The sequence below is a fragment of the Schistocerca americana genome, chromosome 1, assembly GCF_021461395.2.
Source record: "Schistocerca americana isolate TAMUIC-IGC-003095 chromosome 1, iqSchAmer2.1, whole genome shotgun sequence".
Classification (NCBI taxonomy): domain Eukaryota; kingdom Metazoa; phylum Arthropoda; class Insecta; order Orthoptera; family Acrididae; genus Schistocerca; species Schistocerca americana.
Genome location: NC_060119.1, coordinates 543473989 through 543499788, shown reverse-complemented (window position 1 = coordinate 543499788; position 25800 = coordinate 543473989).

The following is a 25800-nucleotide window of genomic DNA, read 5'->3' as shown; positions in this document are numbered from 1 at the left end:
CCACTGTCTCTGGGCACCGAGACCAGACTGTGAGCAACTGGTATACTGTGAGTAGCAGCCTGTCCTTTTCATAATATTGTCATTATTCCATCCTGGATATTACACATGTATATCTGAGTCTCTGCTGTTTTACACCATATGACTTCAAACATATGATAAATTTATCTGTTGTAGTCAGCCCTGTCACATGGCCTTTGGTCCCTAAGCAAGTTGACAGAAGTATAGGTTCACTCTGTCCATCTTGTTGACACACTGAACAGCACAAATACAAATAACAGATGAATTACACTTCATATCTTTAACATAGTCCAAGTCAATTCAATGCAGGAGGGGAAAACCAACAGGTTGTTTTAGAAAACTTTTACATGTCACCCACCCCTTTTTGATCCCTATGTCCATTGCTTGGAACAGTAATGGTGTCTTACACCCACAGTACTTCCACATGTATACTCACACCCCCTTCCTTTCCCAATATTCTACAACCTCTCTCCATTTCCACTTGCTTCCTACACTCCGCCGGCCGGTGTGGCTGAGCAGTTCTAGGCACTTCAGTATGGAACCATGCGACAGCTATGGTCACAGGTTCTAATCCTGCCTCGGACATGGGTGTGTGTGATGTCCTTAGGTTAGTTAGGTTTAAGTAGTTCTAAGTTCTAAGGGACTGATGACCTCAGATGTTAAGTCTCATAGTGCTCAGAGCCATTTGAACCATCCTTCACTCCCCCTCTCTCTGTCCACCTCTCCTCTTCCCTCCTATCTCTATTTACTCCTTTGCCTCCCTATGCCCAGCTTCTATGTTACCCCCACCACAATGGTAACAGGGTGCTCTTTTTCCCCCACAGTGTTTCTCTCCAAGAGAATAGGTGTAATGGGTACCACGTTTGGTTGAAATTGATCCGTTGGTTTAGGGGGAAACACAGACACACACATTTTTATATTAGTCGATCACAGTATTATAGCACCAGTGAGTGAGGGTGCTTCAGTCCCCTTGTCATGAATTTTTGCTCTGATATATAATGAGGACATGCTGAAACTTAAAAAGAAGCAAAAAAAAATCATATATACATATGGTCATTTTTTAAATTTTTTTTATTTGCACACAATTTCTGTCTTTTTGCTGTCTAATTTCCAGCTTGTTTCTCCACATATTTTTTTTCTTTTCCTATGTTGTTTGTTTTGGGAAGTGTTAAGTCAAAGTCTCCTTATGATTATCTTATTGCCATGATAGCAGTAAGTAAACAAATCCTGTAGTACTGACAAGACAATCACTAATGGAAGCTTACACAACAGTTATTATTGAACTGGTGTTTAATGTGCACATTCTTCCCCCCATCAGGAATTGAGTCACGTTCAAGAGAAGCATCACGGAACAAACTGAACAAGCATGTGCTAGTGACCTCAGCTGGAGAGAGTGATGTGTTGTGTCTGATTTCCCAAGACGAGCTTGCTCAGTTGTTTTCTTATTGTACTAGTGTGTACTGTACATTTCTGGCTATAATGTATTCTAATCAGCACATAGTGAAGAAGCACCTGATGTGTGGACTTGGAAATTGCTTTGTGACTGAAGCCTGATATTTGTATGCTGAAAGATTTCATAATAGACATTTACCGAACAATGAGGCCTTTCAAAGAATACATAAACATTTTGTAGAGATAGGCTCTTTCAAGAAAAGGTCACTTCATTTTGGAAGACCAAATAGAATTAGAATATCTGCTTTAGAAAACTGAGTGCTTCATCATGTTGGGGACAATAATGGCAGCAGTACCAGAAAAATAGCTGAAACTAAGAATGTAGATAATGTGACAGTGTGGAAAGTGTTACAAGAGCAACATCTTTATCCATACCGTTCACAGAGAGTGCAACAGTTTTTCAATCCAGAAAAGCTTTTTGTACTTAGTTACTGGTGATGTGTTGCTCAGGACCAACACTTTCTGCCTACTACACTATTCACTGATAAAGAAAGGATACCAGAAATAGAGTGCAGAATTTTCACAACACTCATATATGAACTTATATATGGGCACCCAATAATCCTTTTGCATTTTTGAAAACAAGGCTTTAACAATAGTTTAATAACGTATAGGCTTGCATAATCGGAGAACAAGTAATTGGACTTTTCATTTTCCATGGAACATTGACTGGAGCACCATTAAGTGAATTTTTAATGGACTCTGTAAATGTTTCAATGGAAAATGTTCCACCATGCTTATGTCAGAGCTTGTGGCTCATGCTTGAGGGACACTATCACTTGCTCTGCAAGGAAGAACATTTTTCCCAATAAATGAACAGATCATGGGGCAGCAACATTTGACTTCTTGATCTCCTGATCTCAGTCCATTGGATTTTTATTTTTTGGAGCATTTAAAGGACACAATGCCTTCAAGAGCTATTGCGAAAGTTGAGTTCAAGGAGAAATTCACCAGAGACCTGGAATATTAAAGCAAGAACACAACACTTTCTGTCTACCATACTACTCACTGATGAAATTTTTGTGGCGGTGTTCGTAGCGACAAACAATTCGCTGTAGAAGCGGCTTACGAAGTCACCGCCACACATTTAATAGCGGGCCGACCGGTCCGCTGGAACAGTGAACAGAAAGATGAAAACCCAAACACTGATTAAATAAAAGTCGGTACTTATCTTTATTAACGAAGATACAGAACACAGTAGTGAACTCGGTGTCTACAGAAATCTGTCTAGTTCGAGTCGGAGCGGCTAGGTCAGCGTCGGCTGACGACAAACAACAACTCTGCTGCGATGAACACACAACTGACTAGCAAGTACACAATTCGGTGGCGAGTATACAACTGAGCGGCGAATACAGAACTGTCCTAGCGCTCGCGACTCCAGCACTTAAGAAACCAGAAGCCAGCGGTGGCGCGCGCAGACTTGCGGCGATTTCCTGTCTCGCTGGCGCTGCTTATGCGGACGGCGTCCGGACTTTGATGCTGCCAACCTTTTGGCAGCGGGTTCGGGTGGCATTACTGGCTAGGATATAACAGAAATGAAGTTTACCAGAAATGGAGAGAAGAGTTTTCACAACACTGATGTATGGATAGATGAGAATCCTTCTGAAATTTTGGAAAGTATTTTTATAATACAATTGATATAAGATGCAGCATGTAGAAGCTTGTGTTAACTAATGATAAGACTTTCGGGCATTTCATTTAGCCATCTGAAAACAGCATTTGAAAAGATAAAATACCTGTAACACCAACCTGGAACTTGGAAAACAAAAAGACAGAAGTGGAGCAAAAATGTAACAAGATAAAAGTGACTGCCCACAAGAAAATTTTAAAAATGGACCATATGTATATCTGAACTTATTTTCTTCTTTTTAAATTCTCTATCCATTCCCCAGTGGTTCCCCACATATTAGTTAACATACTAGCTTTTTATCCACAGCTTTGCCCTCATTCAAGTGTGGCTCATGTAGTGCACCAATCTCTTTATCCATCCTCCTTCCCCCTCTCTCTGTCCTTCTCCTCCTCCACCTCTGTCTGTACATCTCCTCCTCATTCTCCCTTTCTGCCCATCCCTTCCCTCTCTCAGTCCATCTCCACTTCTCCCCTCATTCTATCCACCACCCATGCCAACCCCATCCTAATAGGCTGTGGTGATTACCCCACAGTGCTCTTTTCATACATTACGTAGTATGTGTACATAGATTGATTGAAATCAGTGCACTTGTTTAGGAGAAGTGGGACACGTATACACAGATACATCCATTTTTACATATGTCAAAGTCTTGTATCTACACACGCATGTGCCACATATATTGAACACATCTCCTCCTCCCCCATACTCTGTCCATCTTGTCCTCCCCCTTATCTATGTCTATCTCCATCTCTGTCTATCTCCTTCTTCCCTCTCTCTCTGTCTGTCCTTCTCCTCCTACCCTTCTCTCTTTCGATCTCCTCCTGCAACCTCTCTGTGTCCACCTCCTTCCCCTTCTTTCTCTCCAGCTCTTCTTATTCCTCTCTCAGTCCATCTCCATCTCCTTCTCTATCTCCTGTGTCACCCCATTTTCATACACACCTGCACCCTCATGGGAGCTGGTTCTTACCCCTACAATGCTTCTTGCATGACAATATGCAGTGTATTTACCATGTTTGGTCAAATCACTCAATTGGTTGAGAAGGAGATGTTGAATATTCGTACACATACACACATCCATTCTTATAATGCAATTAAGATATGATATGACACAGACTAGCAAAATATGTGGCATTGCCTGGTATTTATATAATGTCACTCCCAATCTACTTTTCCCTCATTACCTCTCCCTTCCCTCTTCCACGTGCTCCATCACACTTTGCCCCACTTCCACTTTTCTCCTCACGCCCCTATTCCTCTTCCACCTTATTTCTCACACTCTGTACATCTTACCCCTACCTCTTCACAACCTCTCTACTTTTCCAGTCTCCTTACAACCTATTCTTCTTCCATTTACCTCCTCACAACCTGTTCTTCCACCTGCCTCCTCATACCCTCCTCCTTTTCTGCCTGGCCACTACCCCTTCTCTTTGTCCACCTCCCCCTCCATCCTCTCTCTACATACATACTCTGTAAACCACTGTATGGTGGAGGGTACCTTGTACTGCTACTAGTAGTTTCCGTTCTTGTCCCACTTGCAAATAGTGAGAGGAAAATGCACATCTGTATGCCTCCAAACAAGCCCTAACACTCTTTTTTTTCTCTTATCTTGTGGCCCTTAAGCAAAATAAGCATTGTTGGCAGTAGGATCGTTCTACAGTCCGCTTCAAATGCTGCTTTTATAAATTTTTCCAACAGTTCTATGTGACAGAAAAGTTGTCTTCCCTCTAGGGATTCCCATTTGAGTTCAGTCAGCATCTCCATAATACTCAGTCTTGATCAAACATAGTAGCAGCAAATCTAGCAGGATGCGTCTGAATTACTTTGTTGTCTTCCTTTAATCTGACCTGGTGAGGATCCCAAACACTTGAGCAACACTCAAGAATGGGTCTCCTTTATAGCTGAGCTACATTTTCCTAAAATTCTCCCAGTAAACTGAAGTTGACCATTCACCTTACCTCATACCATCCTTACAGGCTTGTTCCACTTAATATTGCTTTACAGTACACCTAGGTATTTAACTGACATTGCTGTGTCACCCAAAACACTACTCATGCTGTTTTCTTACATTACAGCACTGTTTTTCCTACTGATCTGCTTTAACTTACATTTATATACATTTAGAGCAACTGGCAGTCATCACACCAACTAGAAATTTTGTTTAAGTAATCTGGTATCCATGATTGCACACAATCTCTCCATCTCCTCCTTCCCATCTTGTTACCCATATCCTCTTGCCTACCCCACCCACTATCTGGTCATTTCCTCCTACAATCTCTCTCTGTCCATCTCTTCCTATAACCTCTCTCTGTCCATCTTTTGCTCCAACCTCTCTTTGTCCATCTCATCCTCCTCCTCTCTCTTTGTGTCCATCCCCCCCCCCTCTCTCTGTCCTCCTCCCCCATCTCTCTCTGTCCATCTCCTGCTTCCCCTATCTCTATCTGTCTCCTTTCCTCCTAATCTCTAGCTGTCTCCTTTCCTTCTATCACCATCCGTCTCGTCCTACTCTTCTCCCTGTCCAGCCCCTTTTCTTCCCTCTCTGTCCACCTCCTACGCCATACCCACACTAATGGAAAGTGGTTCTTACCCTCACAGTGCTTCTTTCCAGACAATAATTAGTATGTGTACCAAATTTGATTGAAATCAATTTAGTTGTTTAGAAAGAGATGAGGAAAATTTGATGTACATTTAAATTATAAAATTTCCAATTCTTTTTTTTTTTTATTTTTCTCAGAACTGGAAACAGAAACATTGAGTTTGTTTCAAAATATGCGTGCACTCTTTGTGAAAGTGTGGCAGAAATGGTATGGCACACAGAACTCTTAGTGGCATCAGTGAGAGTAAGGACTGTTTTTTCTGCTAAAAATGGTGATGTTTTCATTACAAGAAAAGAATGTAATAATTCGTTTTCTTAATTTTCATGGTGTGAGACCAACTGATATCAATCGCCAGTTGAGTGAGATGACACGTGAATGTGTCATGGATATGTGTAATGTGTGTTCATGGGTCTGACAGTTCAAAGAAGACAAACATTGTATGACAACAATACAAGACAATCTTGGCCTTGCAGTAGCCAGTTTGATGATGCAATTGAGTGAGTGAAGAAAATTGTTTTGGAGAATCACCAAATGTGTGTGAAACACATTGCCTCCAGAGCTGTTATTTCTGTGGGATCTTTGCACACATAAAGACCTGAAAATGCAAAGAGTGTCCACCATTTGGGTGCCACAAATGCTGATGGACAATCACAAGGCTGCATGTGTGAGATGGTGCCAATCAATGCTCACACATGATGGTGGCACGAAAGGGGTTTCTTTTTCATGGACTGTGACAATGGATTCAATTCTGAAACAAAGTGCCAGTCAGCTCAGTGGAAGCACACATACTCACCACCACCAAAAACTTTTTTCAATTGAGCATCACGATCCGTAACAGTGATGTATCCCATCACTGTTACAGATTGTGATGCTTAATCAAAAACGTTTTTGTTGGTGGTGAGCATGTGTGCTTCCACTGACCTGATTGGCACTTTGTCTCAGAATTGAATCCATTGTCACAGGCAATGAAAAAGAACAGCTTTACTCACTGAACTCCAAAGGCCACTACAGTGACGGGCGCATCCTCCAAGATGTCTTGAAGGACAAGCTCCTTCTTGAATTCCATGAAAAATGACCAGAAAAGGCTGCTTTCGCACTCTTTCAACGAGACAATGCACCAGTGCATCAAGTGAACACAGTGCTGCAGTTTCTTTGTGACAACAACTTTGAAGTGACATCTCATGCTTCCTACCCATCTGACCTGGCTCCTAGTGACTTTTGGCTGTTTTCCAACACATTCACTAGCTGTGCCATGGTCACTTCAAACTGGACTCCTACAGAAGGCACGGTGTAGGCATTGCGAAAAATGTGTACAGCTATAGAGAGATTACACTGAGAAGTGACACTAGTTTCACAATTTTTGTGTGATTAGTTTCTGAGAAAAAACTTGGGTACATCTTGTACAGATACACATTCATCCAATTCTTTACATGTATTAGCCTTTTACCCACATATTGTAAATAACTCCTCCTCTCCTCCTCTGTCCATCTCCTCCTCTTCCTTCCCTCTCTCTGTCTCCTCATCCTTCTGTCTTTGTCTATCTCCACCTCCCTATCTCCTGTGTTACCTTGTTTTCATATAACACCCCTCCCCACCCTAATGGGAGGTGGTTCTTACCCCCACAGTGCTTCCATCCAGGCAATGAGAAGTATGTGTATCAAGTGTGATTGAAATCTATCCATTAGTTTAGGAGATGATGCTGAATATACATACACAACCATAAACATCAATTTATATAATATAACTAGCTGTGCACCCCAGTGTTACCTGCAGCTAAACAGTCAGTTATAAGGAAACATTAATGCCAAAACTTACTACCCATGCATAAACACCATCACAAAAGTTCTCTTGGAAATATTGTAGCATGAGCCACGTGCAGCCCAGCAAAACACCAGCCCTCATAACTCACTCTTTTGCTTAAGGAAAGAACTTGTACGTGATTGAGTAGCAAAGTACAGAATGTGTCAAGAAAGGGAGGAAATAGCTGCATGACTGTTTGCAACATGGCTAGCAGCAAAAATATCATACTTATCTTGGTATGTGTGGAGAGCCAGACGTCTACTTCAATGTGTCTATGTAAACAAGATAGACTTCATGTTTTCAATGTATATGTAGAGATCTCTGGCTCTCGAGACATGTGAGCAACCAAAGTAGAGCTCTCAGTGTGAGAAACATGGGGTGTGTACATGAATGCCTGCTGCTTTTAATGTTTGTCCTTGACACTTATTTATAGTGATGAAGATGGCAGCTTTAAATGAGAACTTCAGGCAATTGAACTGGAATGGCAAGTTGTAGTGCTTTGAGAATTTCCGCATACATTCCAAAACCACTCACGCTTCTACCGTCTCAAATACACGATATTTTAAAAATAAGTGTGAGAGTATACACATACTGTGTGACACATGTTTGTGAGTTCAGGCTGGAGAGGAGCCACGAGCACAAGGTAGACGCGATGTTTGAACAGTATCGACAAGTGTTTGCTGCTCATGCCACGGAAGCCGTATTGGAAGATTGCTGTTTTAGTGTCTGTGATTATTGTTAAAGAAAATTGAACAATTGATTATACACATTTAATTGGACTTCATGTGTTGGGGTTGCTAGAGTAAGACATGTTCATAATTATGTGGTTGCAAAAACTACACTAAAACATGTATTTAATTGAATGTAATACTAGATGAATCAGTTGACTTGCAAACATTTGAATACGAGGCATGTTTTTTAAGTAAGTACCATTTCTAAATTAAAAAAAGATGTTCTAAGATATCTCAATAATTTTATTTTTATATGAAAGCCTGTACCTTAATCTATGCACTGACGCCATTACAGTCTGATTCATCCTGGTTTACATTGTGTACTGAGTGTTTAAGATAATCGTGAGTCCCGCCGACTGTGAAGTTCAGGCTGTTATAAGATGATCAGTGCTGAAGGCCTAAAAGCGATTGATAATCATCATGAGATCTGTGCAGTTTATGGAGAGAACATTATGAGTGATGGAATGGTAAGAAAGTGGGTGAGAGCATTTAAAGATGGCCGCACAAACGTGCATGATGAACAACGGAGTGGGCATCCTTTGGTCATTAATGCAAGTTTGGTACAGGAAGTGGACAATAAGGTGAGAGAAAAGAGACCCTTTATGATTTCCTCCTTGCAGGATGACTTTCCTAATGTTTCTTGTAGTGTTTTGTGTGGCATTGTGACTGAGCACTTGAATTACTGAAAATTGAGTGCATGTTGGGTACCAAAAATGTTGACAGATGTGCACAAAGCCAAACATTTAGACAGTGCATTGACTTTTCTTGAGTGGTACCACAACAACGGTGGTGATTTCTTAGGCCAAATTGTTATGGGCGATGAAAAATGGGTGGCCTACAACACACCAGAATCAAAGCAATAGTTCATGGAAGTTGAGCAAGGGCATTGTTTTGCTGCAAGACAATGCCCATTCGCATGTGGTGAATCAGACCAAAGATCTCACCGCATCTTTTTGATGGGAAACTCTAGATCATCCTCCGTACAGCCCTGATCTTGCGCCCAGTGACTACCATCTGTTCCTGCACTTGAAGAAACACAAGGGCAGTCAGCATCTTCAAGACATGACGAAGTCAAAACAGTGGTGATGCAGTGGTTAACAAGTCAGGCAGCAGACTTCTATGAGGAGGGTATTCAAAAAGTGGTATTATGTTATGACAAGTGCCTCAGTATTGCCTTGTATTTATGTGAGAAGTGTTGGATTTGTTCTTTGTGGAAGTTGAAAGATACACAAGGCTAAACTAAAAGTATTTTGTGAGCATCCACTTATTTCAAGAATAGAGCGAGAGCGAGAGAGAGAGAGAGAGAGAGAGAGAGAGAGAGAGAGAGAGAGAGTCTGATTAATTCCCGTAACCAGCATTATTCTTCAGAGAAGAAGGTTTTGGAGAATGACGTAGCCGTCTATCCAGAGAAGAAGATGGGCTGTGCATATCAAGTAAGTCAACTGATGTGAGAGAGGTGTGGATTATGCTTGCAATCCAAAGTCACACCACTTCTTATCATCGCACAGTGTCAGAACAAGGTGACCATGACAGGACTCAAAAGAACAGGAATTTTGAGAGTAAATTGAAACAGAAGATATGATGTGTTGCTGTAGCAACCAGGTATAACAAAAAACTGTTTCATCGAATTGGATTTGGCCTAAAACTTCAAATGGTGAAAAGTAATAAATGCAATAAAAGAGAAGACCTAAGAAAGATGATATCCTACAAGAAAAGATAGAAGATTCTGATTTATTAGACTAAGAAGAAATACAATGGGAATAATTCATTAAAGAAGATCCAGTGTGGGGACTAATTGGCTCTCACCCACAAAATGGGGACGCAGACGTGGAAACCAGCCTAAGTCCAATGACACCGGCACCAGTTGCTGATCACCGGTGCTGATTCCACATACGCTCACTGACACCGACACTGAAACACCGGTGCCAGTGCTGTTCACCGGTGCTGATTATGCATCCGATCACCAATGCAGCTAGAATTCTATGCTGGGTGAGTATGAAATAAAAACTTTATTACTCTTGTAAGAAGTGTTACAAAATACTGTGAGGTGAACTTTTACTGTGTAATTGGTATAATTATAATAAGTATTAAATGCTCACAAGAGCTGAAGCCTATATAAGCATGGACAGTATACAACAAGTTGGAGAGAAGTCAGAACCAGCCATGGCTATGAGAATTACCAAAGAAGGGCCTGATTGGTCTGAGTTAGTAAATCTGATCAAAATTTTAAATGCTAAATTAGACACTCACTTCAAAAGCTGGAGTGAAGCTTTACGTGCTCATTTCAATGCTCAGAGTGCAGCTTTAGATGCAAATTTAAAAAAATCTAAATAAAGGACTAGATTTAATAAATTCTCAATTAAAGGTCAGAATGAAACTCTACATATTCGAACAACAAATATAGGTTCGTTAAATGTCAAAGTAGACGCTCAAAGCAAAGAATCTAGTAATCTATCCTTAGGTATAGGTGCTTTAAAAACTGAATTTGACACCAAATGTAATAATGAAGAATCAGAACCTATCGAAAACTTAGAATCTTTGGAAGATGTGTACAATAGTGAATACAATAATGTAATCCAGGGAATGAATACTTTGAAACAGAGTGTAGATCAGCCTAAGGAATTAATACCGATTATTCAATTGCAAATTACAGGTGTCAGTACTTGAGTGGATGACGTCGATAAATACTTCAAAGAGAATATATCTAACTTTGATATTATAAATGTATGTAGTTTGGAAGAACCATTTGAACAAATTATAAATTGAAAGTTACCAAGAGTATAACTGTTATAACCTTTAATCACTACTAAAGTGCGTGGAGATACAAAAGTAGAAACACTAGCGGGTTACATGTTACTAACTCCGTATCTGTCATTCGACTGCCGGGCCGTGACATGCGGCCGGTGCCGTTCATAACCAGGTGGCGCTCCCGCGCTCGGCCGAGCTGCGGAGCGCCTCTATCGCCGTGTTCGCGTACTAACGTAGCGGCACTTTTGAATGTCGTGGCACTGTCACAACACTTTTCGCCCCTTGAAAAAAAAACGCTCACTTTCGTGGAGACACGGACAGTGCGGAGACATCCATGGCCTCTTGGGAGGTCCCGAGAAGATCCCGCGGAGAAACACGAGAGTATGGTCGAAAATGTCCAGGACGGAAGCTGGCGAGTGGAACGTGCCTCCTGGACGAGATGATGGGTGAAAACTCCGGAGCAGCATCCATAAGTGTCGTGGACCTGGGGGTGTGCTCCAGCGAGATGGGTCCCGGAGAAGGCGGCGTCGCGACTGGGGCCGGTTCCGGCATACTCGGAAGCGGTAGCGACGGCGGCGGCAGCAACACGCCCGGAAGATCGGCAGCAGCGACAGGACTGGCTTCTCGGGCTGGTGGAGATGAAAAAACGGGCGGTGGTACCGGCGTGGCCACCACTCGTGGGCGCATCTGGTCGTAATGGCGAACAACCATGCCGTCGTCCGTACGTATTTCACAAAGCCGGCGGCCGCGAAGAGCCTGGACCACCCCTGGAATCCATTTAGGGCGAGATCCATACCCCCGTGCCCACACGTCGGCGCCCACCTGGTATTTTCCCGCACTAGGGGACACAGTACAAGGCCTGACAGGGTGAAGCAGATGCAGTAGGGTGCGCGGTTGGCGGCCATGCAAGAGTTCAGCAGGGCTGCGATCACCCAGAGGCGTGAAGCGATAAGAACTCAGAAATTGCAACAGAGCGTCATCTGTGGAAAAATCACTAAGGAATTTTTTCATTTGGCTTTTGAAAGTGCGGACAAGGCGCTCGACCTCCCTATTCGATTGCGGATGGAAGGGCGGTGCTGTAACATGATGAATCCCTTGTCCAGTACAAAAATCACGGAAGGCCTGCGAAGAGAACTGAGGGCCATTGTCCGTGACAATCGTGGATGGAAGACCTTCTAGCGCAAAGATTTTTGACAAAGCCAGCGTCGTCGCCGCAGTGGTGGGCGACGGACATCGAACAACAAACGGAAACTTCGAGAAGGCGTCAATCAACAGTAGCCAATAAGTGCCAAGGAAGGGGCCGGCAAAGTCAGCGTGCACCCGTTCCCACGGCTGCGTCGGATCAGGCCACGGAGAGGGCAGAGTACGAGGCGCAGCCAGTTGTTGAACACACTGATCACACGCAGCGACCATGTGGGCGATGTCCGAATCGATACCGGGCCAATAAACGTGCCTGCGGGCCAGGGACTTAGTCCGAGAAATCCCCCAATGGCCCCCATGCAATAGTTTGAGCAGCTTTGCGAAGAGAGGCGGGCACCACAACCCGTGGAGATGCGCCATCCGTGGCCAGAAGAACAACACCCTCACGAACAGACAGACGAAGGCGCAAGGCATGGTAGTTGCGAAGGGGATCCGACGCCCGGCCCTTGGTCCTGTCCGGCCAACCACGCTGAACAAAACTGATCACCTGACGCAGGACCGGATCCCGCGCAGTAGCCGATGCGACCTGCGAACCTGTAAGTGGAAAACCCTTGACCGCACGACGTTCTTCCTCATCAATGTGGAAACAGAGGAGTTCATCGCGAACGAAAACCGGGTCGGGGCCCATCGGCAAACGCGACAACGCGTCAGCGTTGGCGTGCTGGGCCGTGGGGCAATAGTGAATCTCATAGTGAAAACGAGACAAGTATAAGGCCCAACGTTGCAGGCGGTGAGCTGCCTTATCCGGAAGCGACGCCGAGGGGCTGAACAGAGAGACCAGCGGCTTGTGGTCGGTGATGAGGTGAAACTTAGAACCATACAAAAAAACGCTGAACTTTTTCAGAGCATAAACGATAGCGAGCGCCTCCTTTTCTATTTGAGAGTAACGCCGTTGGGCATCGTTGAGGGTCTTGGAAGCGTAGGCGATGGGTCGTTCCGACCCATCCTCATACCGATGGGCGAGAACAGACCCTAGGCCATACTGTGACGCGTCAGTCGCCAGAACCAAGTGCTGACCCGGACGGAATGTGGCAAGACAAGGCGCCGACTGCAAATGAGCCTTCAGGCGGACAAAAGCCTGCTCACACTCGGCGGTCCAACAGAAAGGAACGTTTTTGCGTAACAGCTGATGCAGAGGATGAGCCACCGCCGCCGCGGAGGGAATGAATTTGTGATAATAAGCAACCTTGCCTAGAAACGCCTGAAGTTCTTTGACCGTAGACGGCCGGGGTAGAGCGGTAATGGCCGCAACGTGCTGTCGTAGAGGGCGTATACCCTCACGGGACAAGTGGAAACCAAGATACACAATGGAGGGTTGGAAGAACTGAGACTTGTCCAGATTGCACTTCAACCCTGCTGAATGCAGAACCCGAAACAGTGAACGCAAATTGCGAAGGTGCTCCTCAGTGGAGGCCCCCGTGACAACAATGTCATCCAGGTAGTTGATGCAGCCGGGAACGGAAGCCGTGAGCTGTTCCAAAAACCGCTGAAAAATGGCCGGCGCGCTAGCGATGCCAAATGGTAACCGCTGGTACTGATACAACCCACAAGGAGTGTTGATGACGAGAAATTCCTTGGAAGATGCATCCAACGGCAACTGATGGTACGCCTCCGATAAGTCAAGTTTGGAAAAGTACTGGCCCCCAGCGAGCTTGGTAAATAACTCCTCAGGACGGGGAAGAGGATAAGTGTCAATGAGGCTTTGAGCGTTGACAGTGGCTTTAAAATCACCACACAATCGCAGACTCCCGTTTGGTTTAGAAACCACCACGATGGGCGATGCCCATTCGCTGGAGGTAACAGGAAGGAGAATCCCCGAAGCTGTTAACCTGTCTATCTCAGCTTTGACAGGCGCACGCAACGCCATTGGAATAGGGCGTGCCCGGAAAAACTTAGGGCGAGCCGTAGGTTTAAGAGTAATGTGGGCTTCAAACTCCTTGGCACGACCCAGACCAGCAGAGAACACGGACGAGAATTCAGAACACAAGCCATCCAGCTGTGGATACGGAATGTCCTCCGATATGAGGTGCACATCATCATCAATGGAAAACCCGAACAACTGGAAAGCATCATAACCGAACAGGTTTTCAGTGCCCGCATGATCCACCACATAAAACGTGAGGGGCCTAACAACAGACTTGTAGGCAGTGGAAGCATCAAACTGGCCAACAATAGGAATTTTCTGCTTATTATAAGTTCGTAGATTTCGCGTAACGGGAGATAAGGGAGGGGAGCCCAACTCCAAATACGTGCGAGAATTAATGAGAGTTACTGCAGAGCCAGTGTCCACTTGCATGCGAATGTCTTTATCCAGAACACGAACAGTAACAAACAACTTATTCGTTTGAGAAAGCACACAGTTAACATCCATGTCCGATGCCTCGTCCTCGTCGACAGGAACTTTAGGGGACTGACACACAGAAGCAATGTGGCCTCTTTTCCTACATGAATTACACGTGGCCCAACGTTTTGGACACGCGGCTCTGTCATGCTGTACGAAACAACGTGGACAAGAAGGAAGGGCGGAACGAACCTGCTTCTGTGGTTGCTGTTTTCGCTGCGAGCGTGGCGGCCCAACGCGACGTTGTTGACGCGAGTGCACCACCGCCACATCGTCGTTTCCCTGTGAAACAGGCACATTGTCTGCGTCGAAAGTGGTCTGGACAGCGCCTACATCACACCACGCGTCTATTTGCGCACCAGCAGCGTGAGACACTTCAAAGGATTGAGCGATGCTGAGAACTTCTGACAACGACGGGTTTGGCAATTGTAAGGCACGTTGCCGAACTTCTTTATCAGGAGCAAGCCGTAAAATAGCGTCCCGAACCATTGAATCAGCGTAAGACTCATGATGAGTGTCCGTGACAAACTGACATTTCCGACTCAGACCGTGGAGTTCCGCCGCCCAAGCCCGGTAAGATTGATGGGGCTGTTTACGACACCGGTAAAAAGCCATGCGGGCGGCAACGACATGGGTGTTTTTTCGGTAATAGTTAGACAATAAGTCACACATTTCTTGGAAGGACAGAGAGGCAGGTTCCCGCAGAGGGGCTAACTGAGATAGCAGCTGATAGATCCGTGGGGAAATCCAAGATAGAAATAACGACTTACACATAGGAGCGTCGACAATGCCGAAAGCCAAGAAGTGTTGCCGCAAACGCTTCTCATAATCCTCCCAGTCTTCAGCGGCCTCGTCATAAGGAGGGAACGGAGGCGGAGAAGAGGAAGACAGACGATGAGTAAGCGACGTCGACAACGCCTGAATAGCAGCCGTCAGCTGTGTTTGTTGTTCAATAAGCGCTTGCATAAGCTGTTCCATGTCTGCCCCGACACGAACACACAAGTCCACAACGCAGGAAAAAAAATATCCGACCTCGTCGCCAAAAAGTGTTATAACCTTTAATCACTACTAAAGTGCGTGGAGATACAAAAGTAGAAACACTAGCGGGTTACATGTTACTAACTCCGTATCTGTCATTCGACTGCCGGGCCGTGACATGCGGCCGGCGCCGTTCATAACCAGGTGGCGCTCCCGCGCTCGGCCGAGCTGCGGAGCGCCTCTATCGCCGTGTTCGCGTACTAACGTAGCGGCACTTTTGAATGTCGTGGCACTGTCACAACAATAACCTCCAGAAACATTTTGACTATTGCTTCTTCCAAACTTAATGATGACATGTGGAAAAATTCAAGCTTATCCAAAACAAAATAGAAAAAAATGTATCATCACCTGATGTTGTGTTACCTAGGGAAGTGGTGATTGTTCTGCAGTGGGGAGACTTTCAAACAAAATTTAATGAGAAGTACTGGTCTGCACTTGCTCAAGTGAAGTTAATATCAGAGCCATGGGACATGGGCGATGTCATATATCCCCCAGTGACGTTAACGTTCTGTGTTAATGGGCGGAGTGACAACCGTCGGATCCCTAGTTGTTTTCAATGTTTCTTGAAACTTAGTTTTTCCACACCGAATTCCCTTCAACTCTTAAACTATTCTTGAATTCTTAAACTATCCAAATTGTTAGTAATTAGGAAACCGGATATGACTACAAGATTAGGGCCAATTTAAGAGAATCATAAATGAACAGTGATCTCTAGACATGAAATGAAATGAATAAAATATTATTTGAGGGAAAGGTGTAAAATGATGGTACTATTTTACCGAGTAATGTCGAGACGACATAAACTGAATAAAGGATTTTATGTGGGTATAAAAGTATAGTATAAACTGAATGACTAAAAAACTATGTTATCGTAGTGTATAATTTTCTATTTTTTATAGAACATTTTATACAGTTTATGAGATGTGATGTAAAGGGGAGGGTTTGTATTGATTTTGGAAGGAGTGGGTATTATAGATTAAAGCATGATTTACACTAACTAATAAATCATGGATAACAGAGAACACATGCCACACCTTCCAGACAACCCTCGCAGAAAAGTGTGACTGATTCTTCTCCATTTGCTGTTCCATAGGGGTTGCTAAGATTTTCTTTGGGGACTTCAAAGGCGAAGGTGAGAATGTCCGTTCTGTAAGAGACATTTAACATCATACCTCCTCTGGCTTTTCACTCAAGTACTGGTGAAGTAGGGATCCTGGGGAAGAGGGGTGGGAAGGGTTTCCTGTCTTTGGGGCTATCTTCTTTCTCTTCTTCAATCTTAGCAATCATTTCTATTTTTTCCTTTCTTATTTCTCTTTTGAGTACCTGCCTATTTTTTTCCTCTTTCCATATTCATCTACTTCTATTGCAGAAGTCCTTCTCATTTTCTGTGGTTTCCAATAACCTATAATTTATTTTATATAAGTAGGCCAAAGAATCAGGCTATACAAACACACATCATCACATGCACAAAGATAAACGAGTACAGAAACAATGAAGCTGCTAACTAGAAACCTGTCGAGAGGTATGAACCTTAAAGTGTTGTAGGGGGAAGGTATGTGTACATCGCGAAATATGCACACATTGTTGTTTATTGTGACAGTTCTACATTGCACATATATATAGGAAAATATATACACACATATGAGAACTATGATCATTTTAGAAACAGGCACACATAAGAAGGAGGCATGAGTAATGAAGGAGAACGCAAGCCAGATTGGAGTTAATTATGATGCTTAGTTAAGTAAATCCAGTGTAGCAAATACTCTGTTGGAATGATGAGTCATAGAGTAGTGGGATGTGATCATTAGATGTAGACATAGTATCTACTATGAGTTGAATAATATGGGTAGACATAGTATCTACTTAAGATTACAGAAGTTGAAAAGTAGAGGAGGACTCCAGGGTATTAAATGAAGTACTAAGAAGTGAGAGTGAAGAGTGAAATAGATTTTTATTTTTTCCAGGAAATATTTAATTATAGGGTACATAAAGATGTATGCTAGGGCAATGAACCATGAGGCCTACTTGGGAAGGATAAGGGGAGCGCACCCAGCATTTACTGAATATAAAAGGCAGATAGATAGACCTAAGAAAGGCTGACCTATACTGTGCAGACAGGGGCACAAAGAAGGGGATTGACCTGTACCTTAGGAGAATAGGAATTAAGGGGATGTACCTACCAAAATGGAAGGAGGAAGTGCACTCATAGGGTAAAGCCAGATGTAAGGTATAGATGCTGATCCTAGGGGAAAAGGACAGTATCAAGACAGAAGTCACACATTTAATAGGAATTATTTGGTAAGTTTGAATTCTATATTCCACTAGCATTATTATGTTTTATGTGAGTTTACAAGTGTTGAGAAGAACACTTTCATTTGGCCAGAGTTCCTCCAGACTACAAACAGTCCATAATTAATGAGGCTATTACGTACTAAAGAAGCAGTACAAAGAATTAGAATAAAGAGTAAAATATTCAAGTTTCATCAACACCTGAAGCTTATGATTGGAAACCCGAAGGTTTAGGCCCTATGACTCCTAGATATAAAAGAATTGACTCCAACATTGAGTGAAATACTCCCATTTTTAATCAAAGTAAAATGAAAAAAGAAAAGCTAAATAAATAAAAGGGTTATGCATGATAAATAAAAAAATGTGGCATTATGAATTGTTATTCTATGTAATACTAATGTACATAATGAGTATCTATAAAATATCGCGTGTTCGAGCTGAGGGGAGGGATATGTAGTGCTTTGGGAATTTCCCATGTAAATTCCAGAACCACTTGTCCTTCTACCATCTCGAACACACGATATTTTAAAAATAAGTGTGAGAGAATGTACATACTGCATGACACATGTTTGTGAGTGCAGGCTGGAAAGGAGTCATGAGCACAAGATAGACGCGACAGTTGAACGGCATTGACAAGTGTTTGCCACTCACGCCACGGAATCCGTATTGGAAGAGCAAGAAGTAATCATGTAGTATTCCTTGCTGTTTTAGTGTCTGTGATTACGTTAAAGAAAAATGAACAATTGGTTATAGGCATTTAATTGTAATCCATGTGTTGGACTTGCTAGAAGTAAGACATGTTCATAATTATGTGGTTGCAAAAACTACTCTAAAAATGTATTTAATCAAATCCAATGCTAGATGAATCGGTTGACTTGCAAACATTCAAATATTTATGTGAGAAGTGGTGAATTTGTTCTTTGTGGAAGTTGAAATATACCAAGGCTAAACTAAAAGTATTCTGCGAGTATCCACTTATTTCTAGAGTAGAGAGAGAGAGAGAGAGAGAGAGAGAGAGAGAGAGAGAGAGAGAGAGAGAGAGAGTCTGATAAATTCCAATAACCAGCATTATTCTTTGGAGAAGGATGTTTTGGAGATTTACATAGCCAGCTGTCCAGAAAAGAAGATCGGCTGTGCATATCAAGTAAGTCAACTGATGTCAGAGGGATGTGGATTTTGCTTGCAATCCAAAGTCACACCACTTCTTATCATCGCACAGCATTATAAAGTTTGTTGGGATGATGGGAATTCATGGTATTAATACTGTCTGTCCCTTGGTTCCTTTGGTGATGATGGAGGCCTGCACGATATGCCTTCTCAGGTCTGTGATGCGTAACCTGGTGACATTACACAATTGTGGTGCCTCCAGGTTACACATAAATAAGACTGGCACACCCAACTTCAGCTGCATCTTATGGGATGGCAGCCCCAACAGCTCTAATGGGTTTAGAAACACTACAGGATATGACGTTGCATCATCTCATGTCATCACTGTATTGATTGTCATGTAGGTGGTCACCTGACCAGGCACTTGAGAAATAATTTTCTTATTGTTGTTTTCCCACTGATTCATTATTAGGTGGCAAGATAACTGTTTTACATAACCACTCCTCATTGCTCAAGTTTTCAGGTAACCTCAAAGTAAACCTCATTAATTAGACTACCTACCAAGTGTATAACATTGCTTTCAAATTTTATTTGGCTTTCTGCATCCATTGCCACACAACCCTCTCTGATCTCAAGGAGGCATTGAGCAAAAAGTCCCAACTCTTTGGCATAGCAGAATTGGACTCTCATATTAGTTGTCAGCTGTAAACTTTCTATGTGTGCCCACAGTGGGGAGGATTTGAGGTATGCATTCATCGCACCTGCCACATTGACTTGCTCGATGACCGGCAGTGTCTGTTGGAAGCCACCTGCAAGCAAGACGATGATTCCACCAATCTACATTCAGTTACCGCAGATGTCTTACAAGCTTCAGTTGAGTGCCTTGATTGCATGCTTGTGTGACATTAAGCATTTTTACTGCTGCAACAACAACAAGACCACTGCTCTTGCTTATATTGCAAGTGGGTGTTCCCTCCCTTACAGGGTTCAGAGGAAGCTTGAACACCAGGTGAGTAGTGCTTCCTTTGCTGAGCAAGGTCATGGCTGTTCCAGAGGACACAACAGCTAGCATGACATTCCTGTCCTTGTGCAACTGGACCAGGAACAAATTCACAGGAATGTCTTGCCAGTGGCTCCTGGTGCACCCCAGAAATGATCCCTTTCTCTAGTCTCCATGTGACTCAAAATTTTACTGAAATGGTTATAGCAGGGGCTCAATTTTGGGAACTTGGGCCTCCAAGGCTGTCATGTCATAACTGAGTTCCCTGAGCAAATCAATAGACAGCTTTCCTGCTCATTGCATGGTGGGCAAGAAAATCACTTAGCCATTTTACCACCTTAGAGAAAACTTTGTCCTCAATAAGCTTCAGTACATCATTAAAATATGTCTTCATTGGCCTGTGCTGTCCCTTGGTACTGATGTGTTATTCCTTCAGGTAGTGCTGTTTTTTATTTATTCCAAAGTGTCATAGGGTTTGAAAGTCTGTAGCTGCTCAACATGATAGCAAAGAGCTCTCTCAACTTGGCTGATGACCAGCACAATACGGTACCCCCCCATTGTAACAGCCCCGTGGCCATGATCTTCCAAAAGTCCCATTACTTTCTGAAACATGGCGTTTTCTTTTCCATCAACTGTTTTCAGGGCCTAAAAACTGATGGAGGCTGTATGCATGTCATAAGCAACCATATACAATAACACTCAAAGTGTGCTACATGCTCGGTGTAAATTCTGCCCAGGGCATCTGACGCCATCACACTTCGCCAGCCTTCAACCAGGGTACCTGCATGTGATGCTTCCAATCTTTCCATGATACATTCCATGTGTAATATTTTGGCACATTGGTGTTCAGAAAGTTCTGGCAAAGTCGTCCATTTGGTGCAGATGGAAAAACACAGTGAGGGTGGGAGTGGGCAGCATCGCTATTCGACTGCACAAATTGGTCTCTGTGAAATACATGCGCTCACTGTTGGGAAGGTGCGCTGTTAGGTGTGTCGTTGTAGGGTGCCTCTTGTGAAGTAGCAAGCCTAATATCTGCCACACAGCTTTGTTACGGCTCACATATCAACCCCCTCTAAACATCTGCATTTCATCTCTTGGATCAATATTGGTACAGCCCTGCTGTTGCACAGTAGATACTGCCTGGTCATTGTCTTTGTTTATGTGGTTGCAAATGTATTTAATTACCTTAACTGAATTAGAAAACTCCATGTTAAAGTGGGCGTTAAATATTTTGGAAAAGAGTGGTGAGTATGGAACAACCCAGCTGTTGTTCAGTATGACTTCTTGCACCATACCTCTCATTTTCATTGTGACCATACACCCCCATCCTTGCTCTACATCTGTATGACTGGTAACCACTCTCATTCATATGGGTCTCTTTTAACATTGGCCAAGGATACTTCTTTGAGCATTTCCTGTCCTTCATATATGGGGACATAGGGTTTAGCACTCCACAAGAAGCTTTGGAGGATTGAAGATCAAATAAGGCAAAAGGGATAGATAACATTCCATCAGAATTTCTAAAATCATTGGGGGAAATGGCAACAAAATGACTATTCACATTGGTGTGTAGAATATATGAGTCTGGTGACATACCATCTGACTTTTGGAAGAATATCATCCACACAATTCTGAAGACCGCAGGAGCTGACAAGTGCAAAAATTATCACACCATCAGCTTAACAGCTCATGCATCAAAGTTGCTGACAAGAATAATATACAGGAGAATGGAAAAGAAATTTGAGGATGTGTTAGATGATGATCAGTTTGGCTGTAGGAGAGGTGAGGTTACATAGTTTAATTCTTAATTTCTTTGCGTGTTTTTGGGTACTTGCACTGTTTAATTCATAAATTTCGTAGTATAGTATTTGAGAGTTGTAGCATCATGTTTTAGTACCTGAATAGTGTAAAATCGCGTAGTCTCTTTCTGCCGCTGAGCAGTGTGTCAGCAGTATGCAAGTAGCAGCATTACTGCATTTACTAGACAGTCTTGTATTTTAATAACCGTTTAAATTTTGTGTCAAATTGTTTGTGCTCTCTGTAGATCAGTTCAGACGTTCTTTGCACAACAGTATTTAGCATGGATAGGGACTGCAACTGCTGTGTTCGGATGCAGGCTGAGTTGGCATCCCTTCGCTCCAAGCTTCAGGCAGTGTTGGCTTTGGTCACACAGCTTGAGGCTGTTGCCAATGGGCATCACTGTGGGGGTCCGAACGGGGTTTGTCGGGGACGGCCAGCTCGTCCCATGCATCCCCCGATTGGACTACAGCTGTGGCTGCCCGGGATACTGCCCACATTGAAGCTGACCCCTCACCCGTGGTAGAGTAAGAGGTCGTCTCGAGGTGTGGCAGGGGGCAAAAGTCTTTCCGGAGGGCTGAACGGAAGGCCTCTCCAGTTTGTCTGACAAACCGGTTTCAGGCTCTCTCTCTGGCTGATACTGATCTTCGGCAGGATATGGCTGCCTGTCCTGTTCAATAGGTTGCTCTTCAGTCTGCAAGATCCAGACAGTCGCAGAGGGTGGGCTTACTGGTAGTTGGAAGCTCCAACGTCAGGCGTGTAATGGGGCCCCTTAGGGATATGGCTGCAAGGCAGGGGAAGAAAACTAATGTCCACTCCATGTGCATACGGGGGGAATTATTCCAGATGTGGAAAGGGTCCTTCCAGATGCCACGAAGGGTACAGGGTGCACCCATCTGCAGGTGGTCGCTCATGTTGGCACCAATGATGTGTGTTGCAATGGATCAGAGGAAATTCTCTCTGGCTTCCAGCAGCTATCTGATTTGGTGAAGACTGCCAGTCTCGCTAGCATGATGAAAGCAGAGCTCACCATCTGCAGCATCGTTGACAGGACTGACTGCGGACCTTTGGTACAGAGCCGAGTGGAGGGTCTGAATCAGAGGCTGAGACAGTTCTGCGACCATGTGGGCTGCAGATTCCTCGACTTGCGCCATAGGGTGGTGGGGTTTCAGGTTCTGCTGGATAGGTCAGGAGTCCACTACACCCAGCAGTCGGCTACACGAGTAGCAGGGGCTGTGTGGCGTGGACTGGGTGGTTTTTTAGGTTAGATGGCCTTGGGCTAGTACAGAAAGGGCAACAGCCTCAAAGGATGTGGGGCAAAGTCAGGACATGCAGGGACCAAGTAGCAATCGGTATTGTAATTGTGAACTGTCGAAGCTGCATTGGTAAAGTACTGGAACTTCAAGCACTGGTAGAATGCACCAAAGCTGAAATCGTTATAGGTATGGAAAGCTGGCTGAAGCCAGAGATAAATTCTGCCAAAATTTTTACAAAGGCACAGACGGTGTTTAGAAAGGATAGATTGCATGCAACCGGTGGTGGCGTGTTTGTTGTCACTGTTAGTAGTAGTTTATCCTGTAGTGAAATAAAAGTGGATGCTTCTTGTGAATTATTGTGGGTGGATGTTGTACTCAACAACCGAGCTAGGTTAATAATTGGCTCCTTTTACTGACGTCCAACTCAGCAGCATTAGTGGCAGAACAACTGAGAGAAAATCTGGGTTACATTTCACATAAATTTCCTCAGCCTGTTATAGTCTTAGGTGGAGATTTCAATTTACCAGATATAGACTGGGACACTCAGGTGTTTAGGACAGGTGGTAGGGACAAAGCATCGAGTGCACTAACCGAAAATTACCTCAAGCAATTAAACAGAGAACCAACTCGTGGAGATAACATCTTGGACCTATTGATAACAAACAGACCCGAACTTTTCAACTCTGTAAGTGCAGAACAGGGAATCAGTGATCATAAGGCCGTTGCAGCATCCCTGAATATGGAAGTAAATAGGAATATAAAAAAAGGGAGGAAGGTTTATCCATTTAGCAAGAGTAATAGAAGGCAGATTTCAGACTACCTAACAGATCAAAATGAAAATTTCTGTTTCGACACTGACAATCTTGAGTGTTTATGGAAAAAAAAAATGGTTCAAATGGCTCTGAGCACTATGGGACTTAACATCTGTGGTCATCAGTCCCCTAGAACTTAGAACTACTTAAACCTAACTAACCTAAGGACATCACACACATCCATGCCCGAGGCAGGATTCGAACCTGCGACCGTAGCAGTCGCGCGATTCCGGACTGAGCGCCTTAACCGCGAGACCACCGCGGCCGGCTTTATGGAAAAAGTTCAAGGCAATCGTAAAATGCATTTTAGACAGGTACGTGCTGAGTAAAACTGTGAGGGATGGGAAAAACCCATCATGGTTCAACAACAAAGTTAGGAAAGTACTGTGAAAGCAAAGAGAGCTTCACTGCAAGTTTAAATGCAGCCAGAACCTCTCAGACAAACAGAAGCATCGTTTAGATGCCAAAGTTAGCGTAAGGAGGGCTATGCGTGAAGCGTTCAGTGAATTCAAAAGTAAAATTCTATGTACCGTCTTGATAGAAAATCCTAGGAAGTTCTGGTCTTACGTTAAATCAGTAAGTGGATCGAAACAGCATATCCAGACACTCTGGGATGATGATGGCATTGAAACAGAGGATGACATGCGTAAAGCTGAAATACTAAACACCTTTTTCCAAAGCTGTTTCACAGAAGAAGACCGCACTGCAGTTCCTTCTCTAAATCCTCACATGAACGAAAAAATGGCTGACATCGAAATAAGTGTCCAAGGAATAGAAAAGCAACTGAAATCACTCAACAGAGGAAAGTCCACTGGACCTGACAGGATACCATTTCGATTCTACACAGAGTACACGAAAGAACTTGCCCTCTTTCTAACAGCCATGTACTGCAAGTCTCTAGAGGAACGGAAGTTTCCAAATGATTGGAAAATAGCACAGGTAGCCCCAGTTTTCAAGAAGGGTCGTTGAGCAGATGCACAAAACTATAGGCCTATATCTCTGACATCAACCTGCTGTAGAATTTTAGAACATGTTTTTTGCTTGTGTATCATGTCATTTCTGGAAACTCAGAACCTACTCTGTAGGAATCAACATGGATTCCAGAAACAGTGATCGTGTGAGACCCAACTCGCTTTATTTGTTCATGAGACCCAGAAAATATTAGATACAAGCTCCCAGGTAGATGCCATTTTCTTTGACTTCCGGAAGGCATTTGATACAGTTCTGCACTGTCACCTGATAAACAAAGTAAGAGCCTACAGAATATCAGACTAGCTGTGTGGCTGGATTGAAGAGTTTTTAGCAAACAGAACACAGCATGTTGTTCTCAATGGAGAGACGTCTACAGACATTAAAGTAACCTCTGGCATACCACAGGGGAGTGGTGTGGGACCATTACTTTTCACAATATATGTAAACGACCTAGTAGATAGTGTCAGAAGTTCCATGCGGCTTTTCGTGGATGATGCTGTAGTATACAGAGAAGTTGCAGCATTAGAAAATTGTAGCGAAATGCAGGAAGATCTGCAGCGGATAGGCACTTGGTGCAAGGAGTGGCAACTGACCCTTAACATAGACAAATGTAATGTATTGCAAATACATAGAAAGAAGGATCCTTTATTGTATGATTATATGATAGCGGAACAAACACTGGTAGCAGTTACTTCTGTAAAATATCTGGGAGTATGCGTATGGAATGATTTGAAGTGGAATGATCATATAAATTAATTGTTGGTAAGGTGGGTGCCAGGTTGAGATTCATTGGGAGAGACCTTAGAAAATGTAGTCCATCAACAAAGGAGGTGGCTTACAAAACACTCGCTTGGCCTATACTTGAGTATTGCTCATTAGTGTGGGATCCATACCAGGTCGGGTTGACAGAGGAGATAGAGAAGATCCAAAGAAGAGTGGTGCATTTCGTCACAGGGTTATTTGGTAAGCATAATAGCGTTATGGAGATGTTTAGCAAACTCAAGTGGCAGAC